The sequence below is a fragment of the Melitaea cinxia genome, chromosome 15, assembly GCF_905220565.1.
Source record: "Melitaea cinxia chromosome 15, ilMelCinx1.1, whole genome shotgun sequence".
In the NCBI taxonomy this organism is placed as follows: domain Eukaryota; kingdom Metazoa; phylum Arthropoda; class Insecta; order Lepidoptera; family Nymphalidae; genus Melitaea; species Melitaea cinxia.
In genome coordinates, this window is record NC_059408.1 from 4,480,539 (window position 1) to 4,495,166 (window position 14,628).

Sequence of the window (14,628 nt, forward strand, 5' to 3'; positions counted from 1 at the left end):
TGTACATTGCTCTACATACATATCTATTTTCAATTAGTCTACAGTAGTTTCTTCATTTTTATAAGCGTCTTTTGTTTCTGCGGTCAAGCGTCTGACACATAGCGTCCCCTCCGTTATCCGGCTCTGTTTAAGACACAACATAATATAGGTTATCTATATAATTAATATCGAAATAATCGCCATCAGTACACATTAAAGAAGGATAAAGCCTTAAAAGCATTACGTAACAAGTCAACACATAAATGATAAAATATCGAGTGTCTTATTTTGAATATCTGGGGGCACGGTAGTGCCCCCGCCAAGACGAAACAAAAAAAAAAAAAAAACGAAAAGCACTACCTATCTTTTCTCGAAGTGCTTCGTCGTTTTTTTGAACCCTCATAACTTGGGTTTGGATTATACTAGATAAACAAAATTCTGGGGATATAATATCAATAGTGAACTTATTAAACATATAAAGTTTCAATTGCATAGCTCTTATACTTTAGATTTTATTGATATCTAAAAAACCCCGATTTCGTCACTCACTGATGATCATCAAAATTCTTAGAGTACTTCCTGAAGTCCCAGAAAGCTGAAATTTGGTATGTAAGCTAGTATTAGTACACAAACAAGAAAAAAATTCTAAAACTTGGAACTTTTACCCCCCAACCCCTTAAACTAGGAGATGGAAGTTTGTATGAGACTTCCGCAAATTTTTATGCTAAAGGTCTGAAAATTGATATAGGGACTCCTTGTTATTAATAATAATAATAAAATACACAAAAAATAAAAATCGGTTATTAGTTTATATCGAAAATTTACATTTTGTAATTTTGGTATTTAAGTTTTGGCGGAGATCACCGTTTGCATATCAGTTCAACATAAAATCAAAAACAGCGTGCTTAAACCGAATATGGTGAAGATTGGATGATATTTATGGTATAAAATGTGTCAGAGGTAAAATGCAACTATAATATTGTCATAAGCAACTTATAAAAAGAAGTGAAATCCCACCAAAAACATTTTCATGTAAAATGTTGCCAAGACGAGATCATATGGCTCGCACTGTCAAAAAGTTATCAGATCTCATGTAGAGCCAAGCTTCTAACTCTACACGCCCTAACTCTACAAGCCCTAACTTCACAAACTCTACACCTTAGTCAAAATATGTGGCTTGGCCGTTTCGTTACTACCGGCTGCCGATGTTGTAGATGACGACTTTCCTGTCTCATTTATATAAATATATTTTCTCTTTTTATTTTTATTTGTATTATATATCAATTATTCTTCTTTTTTTTATTTTTTCTTTAATAGAACTATTGTATGACAGAAAAGTAAAAAACAGTGAAAAAAATTTTCACCTTACGCCCACGTGACGGTAGCGAAACGGCCAAGCCACATATTTTGACTAAGGTGTAGAGTTTGTGAAGTTAGGGCTTGTAGAGTTAGGGCGTGTAGAGTTAGAAGCTTGGCTCTACATGAGATCTGATAACTTTTTGACAGTGCGAGCCATATGATCTCGTCTTGGCAACATTTTACATGAAAATGTTTTTGGTGGGATGTGTAATTACTTGATTAAATCTGAATACTTAGCCAATATAATATATGATACCACTTCGTGTACCTTTCTGTGTTACCTTTATGTATCAATCAGTTTATATTCTAAAGCTTAGCGACGATCCGTACTGGTTTGCTGGTCATGCAAACTAGCGTAATTACAGGCTAAGGAGATAACCGCAAGATTGTGCAATAACGTATACATAAGCTGTTTGTGTATGCCTAGTTTGTATTTGATTACAAAGACCTACGCTTCCAAGAAAAATTGTTGGTAGGATATTTATTACTGGATTCACTGGCGCTGTCGTTGTAGGATACATAACCTGTTACTACGTACTCACAATCCTCGAAGCAGAAAACATCATCATCATCATCAGCACCAGAGAGCAGAAAATAGTCACTGTAAAACTACACCAAACATCATTTTTATGGATTTAGATTGTAATTTATCCCTTATGTACACAGATGGAGAGCACTTTAAGCCGTCGGTCCCGGTTGTTATCATGTACACTTGATAGCGATCGTTACTCATAGTAGGGAATATATCCGCCAATCCGCATCGGAGCAGCGTGGTGGATTAAGCTCTGATTTTTCTCCTACATGGGGAAAGAGGCCTATGCCCAGTAGTGGGATATTACAGGCTGAAGCGTACACAGACAGGTAAAGTGGATTTTCATTAATTAGTTAATATGCGTAATGAATTAAATTATACTAGTATTAGTGCTTCCAAGAGGAAAGTCTATCTAGTAAAGCTATAAATTACCTAAAATTAATAAGCATTAAGCATAATTTAAAAATTACTTATTCAAAGTGTCAGTGTGAAACAACAGATGCAGTACAGTTAATAGCGTTATTGTATCGATTTTTTCCATTCAAGGTTAGTACATTGTCAACGTGACAAGAAGGAATGTGTAATCAGATTACATATTTCGTGTACATTAATTTATGCAAAGCTTATAATGAAGTGTGTCGTGCTCGATCGGATAAGCAGCGTTTTACACGACGTAATCGTAATGAGGTGAGCTATTTTCTATATATAGGCCTTTCGTAAAAAATAGGTAATAATATTTGAAAGGATGAGAAAGAGTGAGAAGTCGAGGTAAAGAGGCGAGAAAGAGATTGTAGAGAGTAATAAAGATTTAGTCTTGTAATATTTTTAAAAACTTTCCACAATAAAAAGGAATTTGATTTCACGACTTCTCGTTAGTCTTATCATCTTAGAGATAGCACTTTACAAATTATCAATTATTACATCTTTCATATATATTGTAATACCGTAAATATAAAAATTAAATTAAGGTTATGGCAAATTACAGCAATGATTTTGAATTTATCAAAATATCAAATAAACGTGTAATACAGGATCGAAAGAAATAATTTAGGAACCTACTTTCTTTATAATCGATTTTTTTTACTATAAAAAATATTTAAACAGTAAAAACAAGGAAGAAAAAGTCATTTACCCGACACTTAGTTGTAGTTAATAAGCAGAGTTCGGCAAGAGGAAACATTAGCGAGTTACAAACGGTAAATATTCACCGCAATAATTGCGTTTCAAGCGCTCGCCTTGCTCGTCGTGTTTGTGCATGTGTTTGTGTTACAGCGCAAACAGCGCTGAAACCGGTATAATTTATGAGCTTTAAGTTCGTGGTTGAACACAAAACGTTTCGTTCGTGATTCGTAATAACTTGTAATTGTTTTGAAGTATTCTTATTTTAAATTGATGGAGAGTATATCAGAGAATATCTTGCTCAAAATCTGGAGCAGTTCGGCTTTGGAAGCTCCTCAACCTTACAGATGATTACAGCCAAATAATATTGGTCTAAAGTAGTGTTGGTTTTCTGTGATAAGTAACCAAATCTGCTGAGAAAAGTCAGAGGTAGGGTCGGCGACGCACTTGCAATTCTTCTGGTGTTGTAGGGGTGCTATAGATAAGGGTGACCGCTTACTATTAGGTGAGCTGTACGCTTGTTTGCCACCCTAAACGTTTGAAACAAAAAACAAAAACGAAGTAAAATTATTTTCGATAATCGGCTCTGTGATTATAACACTTGTAGGGATCAAAAATTGTTTGTCAAGTGTCTACATGTACGTCACCGGACTTTCCTTTTTACGAGATTTAAACTTATGGCTCCTATTGAGTACCTACCAGCTGACATTAATCTAGAAATATTCCTTACTGTACACGCTTATGTCTAAGGAGCCCAGCTTAGTATGATCTTACTATTATTTTCCCTCTGAAATAAAAATTAACCACAAAAATAAATTACCGAAACGTTTATATTTGTATCGAATTCCGTGATCCCGCGGGATTTTAGCAGGGAATAATGAATCGTTGGGGCGGAGTGACGTTTGACAGCACGCAACATTAATCAGAGTTTGCGTGAAAAATTTACTGGCAAACAGATATGAAGCGATGGTTAACATATACGGAATGGATACGAACCAGGCAATACACAAAAATCTTTCAAATACTAGCAGGAATTTAGTTATAAGATATTACAGATATTACATAATTATCACTTCACACGCTGTCATGGCGCATGACGCTTGTAATTTTGTTGAAATATTCGAAACTTAAATTACTACCGACAAACAGCAAATATCATGTTTCACGTCTCACTATTAATTTTACTGACCATTAAAGTTTATGGGGCTTTCACTCCTTCCTTTGTCCTATGCCCAAAGTTTGTCTGGTAGAAATCGCTATTTTAGTGACAATATCGCCTTTGTACATATTTTTCTGTGTTTCTACTGAATATATTTGTATCTTGGTGTGTAACAAGGTATAAATAAATAAGAGGATTATAAACCATCTACAAGGTGAAATGATTTTCTCAATATAGGAGAAAGCTTCAGCCTGTAATATCCCACAGCTGGGCATAGGTAGGAGAAAGTTGCAGTTTAATCCATCACTATGCTATACTGCGGGTTGGCGAATAATTTCGTTACACTCAACGACCCACTAGTATTAACTCCTTTGTCGGGGGTCCAAAAACACACACAATACACAAGTGCAAACGCCCAGACTACGGCAATCGGGCACAGTATGGGGAAAGGAAATGTCTGCCACGAAAAAGAATCCAACTTTAGTTCTCAAAATAGTTCTAACGTACAAAAAAAAAAAAAAAAAACAAGGCACCTATTACAAAATTTATTAATTAGAGGCTCAGCGACATACTATATTTTATGATAATATATTTATTTCATTAAGAGAAATAAAGAACATTTTCGTAGAAATATTACATTATATATACAGTAAGAGTAGTGTTTATTTTTAAAACAAGAAAATTTTTAAAATATTATAATATTTACTAAAATGCTCTTATTAAAATAAACAAAGTAATATTTGCTGAAATATTAAAATTCGACATTTGAACGTAATCAGTACTTACGTACTTACCTTTTAGAAGCGCAGGGAGCGATATTACTAAACTAGGGAATAATCTTAGTCGCCTCTTACGACAACCACGGGAACAGAGGGGGTGGCTATATTTTTTACTACCGTAACCACAGCGTGGGTGTCGTTAGAGTCGACTAAGGGATAACACAGTTCCACTACCACCTTGGAACTTATAAAGCCGACCGATGGCGGGATAACCATCCAGCTGCTGGCTTTGAAATACACAGGCCGAAGACGGGCAGCAGCGTCTTCGGTGCGACAAAGCCAGTTCTGCGATCACCAACTCGCCTGACCAGCGTAGTAACTATGGGTAACACACATAATATGTTCACGTCATTTTCGGCGCCAAGTTATGGAGGCCTATGTCCAGCAGTGGACTGCGATAGGCTGAAATGATGAAGGAATAATCTAACACCTACTATTATACTACATTAGAGAACAATATAAAAAATAACCAAATATCATCCTAACGTTTTTGATTTCCCTTTGTTAGATGGAATTTTAAAATTTTCTGAATTTTCGAGGCCCACACTACAGTTTTGGATGAGGATCGCATAATTGGGTACTCAGCGGGCAGCGCTTGTTGCTCGGTGCTCTTAAAAACTCCTAATGGCTGTTTATATTAACTTTCAACTTGTTCATACTAATGGGCTGCTTGCAATCCATTCTCGTGGTATTTTAGTTAAATATTTTTAATGATTTCTTTGAGATCTAATCTTCATATTTGTAAATACAATGTGATGAGTACACATCCCAGTTAGCATTATTGAATTTTTAAGTTCTAAATTATTTTTAGAATTATAATTTAGCAAATAATAGGAATCCTCATTGAGATTTGACTACAGCTGTATTTGCCTCGCGTATTAATATAATTATAGACTATTATTATTTTGGAAATAAGTCGAAGACATAACTATATACTTCGATCATGATTTAGCCTGTAATATGCCATTGCTGGCCATAAAAGCCTATATATAAAATCCTGTATCCTTCTTCATGTAGGAGGAGGATACCTAAAAACGCACCTACATATATAATAGAAGCAGCGTGCATCGAGTCAATAATTCTCTCGTTGTTGAGTCTAAAACTGTAAAACAATAGAACTCTTATAGTAGAGTATTACAACGACTATCTGCTTCTTGTAAACGTTATTTGTAAGGCTTCGTGTGACAAGTTGTCTCAAACACTAAACGTCAGATAAAAGTTATTTGTTCTTACGTCGCGCTATCTGCAGACGCGGCGTATACTTACGAGTGAACTGGAGCCTCGCCAAGTTGTGGCTTATATTAATTACTTCAGGATTCTTAGCGTTTCGACCGCAGGTTACCCATCGTTCGTTAGCTTACTAGGTTTTCTTTTTGGAGCTTTAACGTCTTATTTCTATAATACTTTATATAAAAATTTCAACAACTTTTTCCTAAGTTATTGACACTTACACGGATTATAGCATGATATAACTTATATATAAATAATAATATCTATTTAATAACTTTATACAGCGAAAAATATAAATATCGTAGCTATGGCGTATTTCTGAAAAGGTTTACGAAATTTAAGATTAGAAATTATTTAAATACTTTAAAAACGTAACTAGTTTCATTTAGACTACTCAGGATTTACATAATTCTGAGTTAAAAGTGAAAGATAAAATAAATACCCTAATAAGTACATATGTACCTACTCGTGTAACAGCACTATGAGCTAAAAAGACCAGCACTCACTGGCCCGACGCCAAGCCCTAGCTTTTATTAATTGCTTGCAGATACTTGGTGACGCAGATACGTGGAGTTGCTTATATGAAAAATCAATGCTGTTGAGATGAAAAGAAAACATTAAATGGTTTACGTACTTATAATTATTTTAAAAGGGTCAAATGCGTTACAATAAAGCCTAATACATAGCTGAAAAGCAAAGTCATCAAACTAAAATGAATAAGAACAAATTAGTAAACCTTTCGACAATTATCAGAGCTGTATGAAACACCGAAACACTTTATTTTATTCTAAATTCTGAAAAAAATCAATTCACCAGAAAACTTTAGAAGATATTCTTGCGTACTGACTCTATTCATATTGATTTGTGTCGAGTTTACACATGAAAGACTTAAATTTTTGGTAAATCGAGAACAAAATCAGTTACAAAATACAGTTGAATTACGAGACAAACATAACTTTGGGGTATGATCCACTTTGTTCCAGGTGAACGACCCTTCGTTATTACCGCCCGTTTGAAAATCATACGTCGTCTCTTGTGTTCCGCTTGAGTGGACAACATATTAAACACTGTTGGCGTAATATACGCTTATTACCTTTTGAGTGGAGCTTTACATTACATTGATGATATATTTCAACGTAATGTTTTGAATTTAGCTCTATTTATTTATGTCTATTTAATTATTGTGCAATATAATTATTCAATTGTACAAAAGGCGGGATTAGTTCTAAAAGTATTCTCCACTAACCAAACTTAGACAAGAAATTTGTAGTTGTCAAAATCGCAAATAGAACAAATTCATATTAAAAGGGGAAAAATATAACTATCAATAAAATACGAAAGTTAATAAATCTGCGTACCACTGTATATAGGTATGTGTCTTAAAGCAGTTATTGTCAAGAGTATTTAACTATTTACCCTTGATTGCGTGTTTGTTTCTTTAGGCCAAATCTTGCGAGGGTAATTAGGAATACTCACTTCATTTTACCCTACGGGATTGAAGTTTCACGTGTTGTTTTAGAGGTAACGATAGTGAAGTTTAAAGGTAAGCTTGCCTTAACTGCATACTTGGGATTAGCTCATAATTATGTTTATTTAAGGAAGTATATTTTGGAGTAGCGGCGGAATAATTAAAAAGGTATGTTGGCTTAATGATATAAATAAATAAATATCTTACAACACACAAACACACACATACACACAATAAATATCTCAACTGGAAAACTTAATCAACCTTATAATAATAAAATGACAGAAAAAACATCAGGCTTTTATATTTTATAAATAAAACAGAATAAACTTTGAATTAATCAAGTCCACATTTTACACTGTGTGTACACTGTTACGCTTCAGCCTGAAATATCCCATTACTGGGCATAGACCTCTTTCCCCACGTAAGAGGAGGATCAGAGCTTAATCCTCCACGCTGCTCCAATGCGGGTTGGCGGATTTATTCCCTACTATGAGTAACGATCGCTATCAGGTGTACATGATAACAACTGGGACCGACGGCTTAACGTGCTCTCCGCCGAGGCACGGTGGGGAGGCCCATAAGGACTGCACAAACACCAAGACCACGGCAAACACCAGTATGGCCAATACACATGTTTGTCATGTGCGGAGATCGAACCCGCAACCGCCAGCGCAACAGGTACAATCCATGGCTATGACCGTTGCGCCAACGCGGCGTCACGCACTGTGTACACTATTAACCAAAATATAAAATAGTAAAAACCTACCAAATACATAATAATCACTTTAGTTTACGTTGGATGTCCAGAAATATACACAAAACAAGGACAAACGCGCAGATCACGACAAAAATCTGTATGATCTATATTTTTTTTTGCCATAAACTGCGATCGAACATGTGATCGTTAGTACTTCAATCAATTGCCGTGAATGTTTCGCTAGCGTGTTGTTAAATCTAATATATAAAATTCTCGTGTCGTGGTGTTTGTAATTAAACTCCTCTGAAACGGCTTGACCGATTCTCATGAAAATTTGTGTGCATATTGGGTAGGTCTGAGAATCGAACAACATGTATTTTTCATCCCCCTAAATGTTAAGGGTAGTCCACATCTAAAATTTTGTTTTTAAATTTTAGATAAATTATTTATTTTTTATATTATTATGATTTAACGTTGAAAAATACATACAACCCTAAATTTTCACGCTTCTACCACCAACCCCTATTTTTAAATAGCTTTTAGCGGCAAGACAACGTTTGCCGAGTCAGCTAGTAAATATATAAAATTATACTTAACGTGTAAAAGTTGCAAGTCGAATTCTTTTTTTTTTATTCACTTCGGTGACTTTGTAGACCCCATTGTCACAAATATTGAGAGTTTCACAATGACGATCGCAGTAAGTTTCGTAGAATAAAAAGTTTTCACTCGTTTAATTTCGAACATCGTATCGTGTTCTCACAAATGATAAAATACAATTTTTTAAGCTTACACGGTCACTAATAATGCTTTTACTTACGCGAGGTTGTCGCTATTGTCGTTTTGGTTACGAGCGCTTATGAAAAATGGCATATGAAAATTTAATTATTACAATTTGATTACTTACATACAATACTAGATTTTAATTGTTTTCGAATATAACTTTCTTATTTTTTTAATTATCAATTAAACACAATATATACAAATTCATATTTACTAGCAGAAAGACAAAAACCAGTAAAATTTGCACAATGCTGCAAGAAACTCGTATAGTTTACATTTTATAACAGTGTGCATTGTACTATTTGCCGATATAAATAGTCGGTTTTTTTTTTGTTTGAAAACAAACAATTTTATTATTTAGCTTTAGCCGAGCTTAAGAATTAGTCTTATTTGGCCTCTTTTGTAACAGGCGAGCAAAAATAAGATAAGAGACAAAGTCAGAACGAGTGTTCCGTCAGAACGTGATCCACTCTGTGCTAGTTGAATTGTTTCTCATTACGTGAATGAATTCGGGTGTGGAAAGAATAATGAAAAAGTTAATTTTGAATGAACGAGGATTTTCTTTCTAGATTTATTTTTAACATCTTTGTATTCTATTTATATATACGTTTTTAGTTGGCCTACTTTAATAAATATAAACAATCAAATCAAATTTATTTTATTTATTTTTTACTTAATTAATTACGAAATTAATGAAATAATATAATAATATTATTATACTTAAATTTAACTAACAAATTTTTTTTCCACAAAAATATATTTAAAAAATAATAAATAAATTCCCGTACAAGAAATTAATGTATTTTTAATAACAAAAATCAAAGTACCGATCCATATTATAGAAATCAAAATAAGAAATATTTTAATACCCAACAATTTTAAGAAAACATAATATCCCTATTGAATTATTTTATCATAATATTAGATTACAATTTTGCTTTGAAAGTTTCGACAAAAGAGGATAGTTTAATAACCTTTAAATTATATTAAGGGCTCTTTGATTTCTTCGATACGTAAACAACGTTACTTTTCTTTGATTAACTTGTAAAATTCACGAAATTCTTTGTCTAAATTGAACGTTATATATTTGTACAAGAGATGAGAAATTGAAAATTACATTATCTAGGATATTATGTAGAGAATTTCAAGTACTTACTGTTATAATCATCAGACACATCAGAATGCTTTATATCAGGTGACAGGTTGAATTTCAAATATTCTATATTCGAAAGTCATCAAAAACAAAAAAACATAAATATTTTTCTATTTTTTATCAGTGCTGTGATATTAACGTTATTTTCTTTTAATTATTTTTTTTTACTGAGTTTACTTTGTAATAATCTATATTTGGAGGTGTGAGGGGAACAGGATTAAAGTTCCTCATCCACCATTGAAAAGCTAGGATCCTCCAACCAGACGGATGTTGTGTCTGGTGAGCTATCGCCCCGACGGTTGTTGTCGGGTTCTTATACATGTTAAATCTTCAGATATTTTTGATATCGCGATGGAGGATACGTCAGTTTTCTCTAGTTTGTATGTCGCGAGATAGATGCCGCCACATATATTTTAAAATGTTCGAACAAACTTTTAAAAAGGAGGAGGTTCTCAATTGCATTGTATATATTTTTATGTGTATTATCATTTCAATTTAGTCGAGATATGACAAGTACTTTGGTGTTATCGCTAATAATGCGTATTGACTTGATTATTTTAAAAATACAATGATTCATACAATAAAATATTCTATTTGTAAATCAAAGCAACAATAGTCACAGATTCGAATCTCATTTAACATTAATGCACGACAAATTTACATTCAACCTAAAACAAATATGCAAATGTAATAATTAATTGTGAAATGCAGGATGTCCCGCATTAATGCGGTAAATGCCTATTATATATATATATATATATATATATATATATATATATATATATATATATATAACTGAGATATATAGCCTTATTTGTATATTAGGCTTTCAATATAAGTGGGCCGAGTATAAGTCAACCTATGTTATCGGTATGCGTATAATTTGCATATACAGAACAACATTGTTTTCAAAAAATACATCACCTAATGCAATGATATATTGCTATCTATACTAATATTATAAAGCTGAAGATTTTGTTTTTTTATTTAAACGCACTAATTTTAGGATCTGCTTGTTCGAATTAAGGAATTCTTTTTGTTTTGGATTGTTCATTTACTGAGGAATGCTATATAATAAGTTTTAGTAAATTTTTACTCATATTAACGCGGATGAAAACGCGGGGCATAGCTAGTATTCAATATGAAAAGGAAGTATGCATTTCATAAATATTTTCTTGACAAAAATTAAAGTGTCAATATAGATCAGCGTTTGATATGTGGCATATTGTAAAAAGTGGTGAAGTAGCCGCGTAGCATCGTAGCGCGTAGCGCTACGTCTTTCGCTCTGGTAGGACAACTTGTAATTCATCAAAATCGAAACCGAATTACAGGTAAATTTATGAAAGCAATAAAAGTCAAAACAATCTTTTTTAGAATATTTGTCGATATGTCAGTATGTTTGTTACAGGATCAAGCTAAATCCGACGACTTTACATGATTTCCGAAAGATTAGTCATATTGTTAATATCAAAGTATACGGTACCTTAGAGATTGAAATTCTGTTAAGACATAATAAACGTCATATGTTTTGGCCATACTTACCCATATTGTATTTTTTTACTGTACAAGGGTTCCAGTAAAGATCGTAAATAAATAAATTATATTCGGTTTACCCTAGGGTTGAATCCCAGGGGCAATATTCATAACGCATTTGCCGTAACTTTGAGCAAAAAACGCAACTTCGGCAACATTCTATCAGAGGCCCCGTGCATTCCCCTATACTATATTTATTAACCGACTTCAAAAAAGGAGGAGGTCACTCAATTCGTATATATATACACACACACACACACATATATATATATATATATATATTTATGTACGTGATAACTTCGTCGTTTACGAACCGATTTTGATAATTCTTTTTTTGTTGAAAAGGAGATATTCTGCTGGTGTGGTACCATAATAAGGAAACCAGGATCTGATGATGGGATCCTAGAGAAATCGAGGAAACTCTCAAAATCCGCCTAGCTTTTTACTGGGTGTACCGATTTTCATTATTTTTAATTTAATCGAAAGCCGATGTTTATCATGTGGTCACATTTAAATTTAATCGAGATCTGATTACAACTTTTGGAGTAATCTTTGATAATGCGTATTTGTACTTGACTAATTTTTCGTCTACCTACGTTGTATTACTTGTCATCTTGTCTTGTTACTGTCATCCTGGTTTTCCGCAATCCTCATCCAGCCTACACCGGCAATCTTACGTAGATCGTCGGTCTAGCGATAATAAAATAAAAATAATCGACATAATAGTAAAGTTTCATGCGTTGATTTTCTAATCACTACTAAACAATTATTTTACATTTATTTCGTTAACGAATAACATAGGTAGTATAGATATTGGTATACTTTTATTATTGTTACAATTTATTTTTAAATATACTTGAATGTGTGGGAAACTAAACTACAATTAATATTCTACGATAAATATAATAAAGTAATGGTGTTTTCACCATGTTAAGTGATGTTGGCGAAACAATCAACTCTATCTGCCACTATAATTTTAGTCAAACAAATTAATAAATATAATCAGATTTGCTGCTTAAAAGACGAAAGCTAAAAGTATTGAAATTCTGGACTTTCATAATCTATAAACTATGTAAGTAGGCAGAACCTTCCATATATTGAGGGTTAACTTTATCAAATATTTATGTGGAAACGTTATAAGGTGATCCTTGAAGGAATATTGTAATTCGATTGAACTCTGCGATATGGATTTTTGAGCGAACCCATGGAACCCCGGTCCTTTATATTTATTCCTTATAAAACACGGATCATAAAGCCGATAGAGTTTGATCATAACTAATTCATGCTTTACTTTTTATACTATACCTATGGAGAAAATGTTAAATATTACATTTATATATCAGGGTTATTTTGCAAGTATGTTGCAACTAAAAATATGTGTAATATTATTTGTTTCCTAAAACATAAGGTTGCCAATTTTAGGACCATAAAACGGTGTGTTGTGAAACATATTCATATTTAAACATATTTAGAAATGTATTTAAACTTAAGACAAAAAAATTACAATATTACAACCCAAACTACAAATAATATTGAAAATGTAAATTAGGTATTAGCGATATTAATTCGATACGTGACCGTAAAACCTAAAATGATACAAAAGCAATTTAAAGAAATAGACAAACTATTCAGGTTTTAATAAAACTGATTTAATCAGTATTATTTAGCTATAATGATTAATTGATTTAGACAGGGATTTCGTCGTCCAACAGCATTATGTAACTTCTTTAGTTGAAACTGAACTGACTTTATATCAATAAGTATTTAAACTGAAAACTTTCAGTACTAAGCCTAAGAGGCGTTTAGATAAGTTTCCAGTTCAAGAGATCCGTTAAATTCCTAAACAATGAGTAATCGTCGTTTTGAGAAAATAGCCTACTTTGATTTTGTTAAGCTTGTGAAGTTAGTGATCTTATAGTGATAGTTATACATATAGGTCATGGTTTTTTTTTAATGTAATATATATGCCGTAAAATTTTTGGCAAACTTGTAACTTTTTTATAAAAATGTTTGTTTTTTTTAGAGACCGAGTGACAATTTTTTTTAAAGCAAGCGCTACTTCTTTTTTTTTAATTATAGAATAACCTATTTTGTTATTTATTTGTACGATTTTATTTTTGTGTTACCCACACATTAGGAAATTCTAAACATTTTTTAATATCATTTCAAAAATTTACCGTTCCAGCGGGGATCGAACCTGCATCTCCGACTGACCGTGTCGGTGCTCTAGCTAATTAAGCTATGGAACGATGTTGCCGTTAGATCGAAATTTTTGGTATGATGATTTTATATTCGGCCTAAGCAACCGTGGCGCCGTCTATAGTGAGTTCTTTATAGAAACCCGTAACTATTCAAAGTTTCTTATTACAATGAAAATCTTTGACAGGAGACGACACCACGCTATTTTTAATTCATACGATTTTAATTTTTGTTTTTTTTTTTTTGGAATAATTAAAAAACATGTTTAGAATTCCCTAATGTGTTGGTAACACAAAAAATAATAAATTGTTAAATTAAATACACTACTTTAGCCGTTAGAGCACGTGTTTTCTCGAGTGGTGACCTCGTCTTGGCAAACGCATTGTGGGACGTCCTCCGACCCGCTAGACCGACGATCTACGTAAGGTTACCGGTATAGGCTACATGAGGATTGCGGAAAACCGGGATGTCTGGCGCGAACTTGGGGAGGCCTATGTCCAGCATTGGACTACAATAGGCTGAACTGACTAATTGACACTACTTTAGCCCCTCTATTTAAATATTATCAAATTCTACGAGAGCAAAGCTACGGGCAACTGCTGTTATTATTATAATCTACTTTAATTAAAGAATAAAAA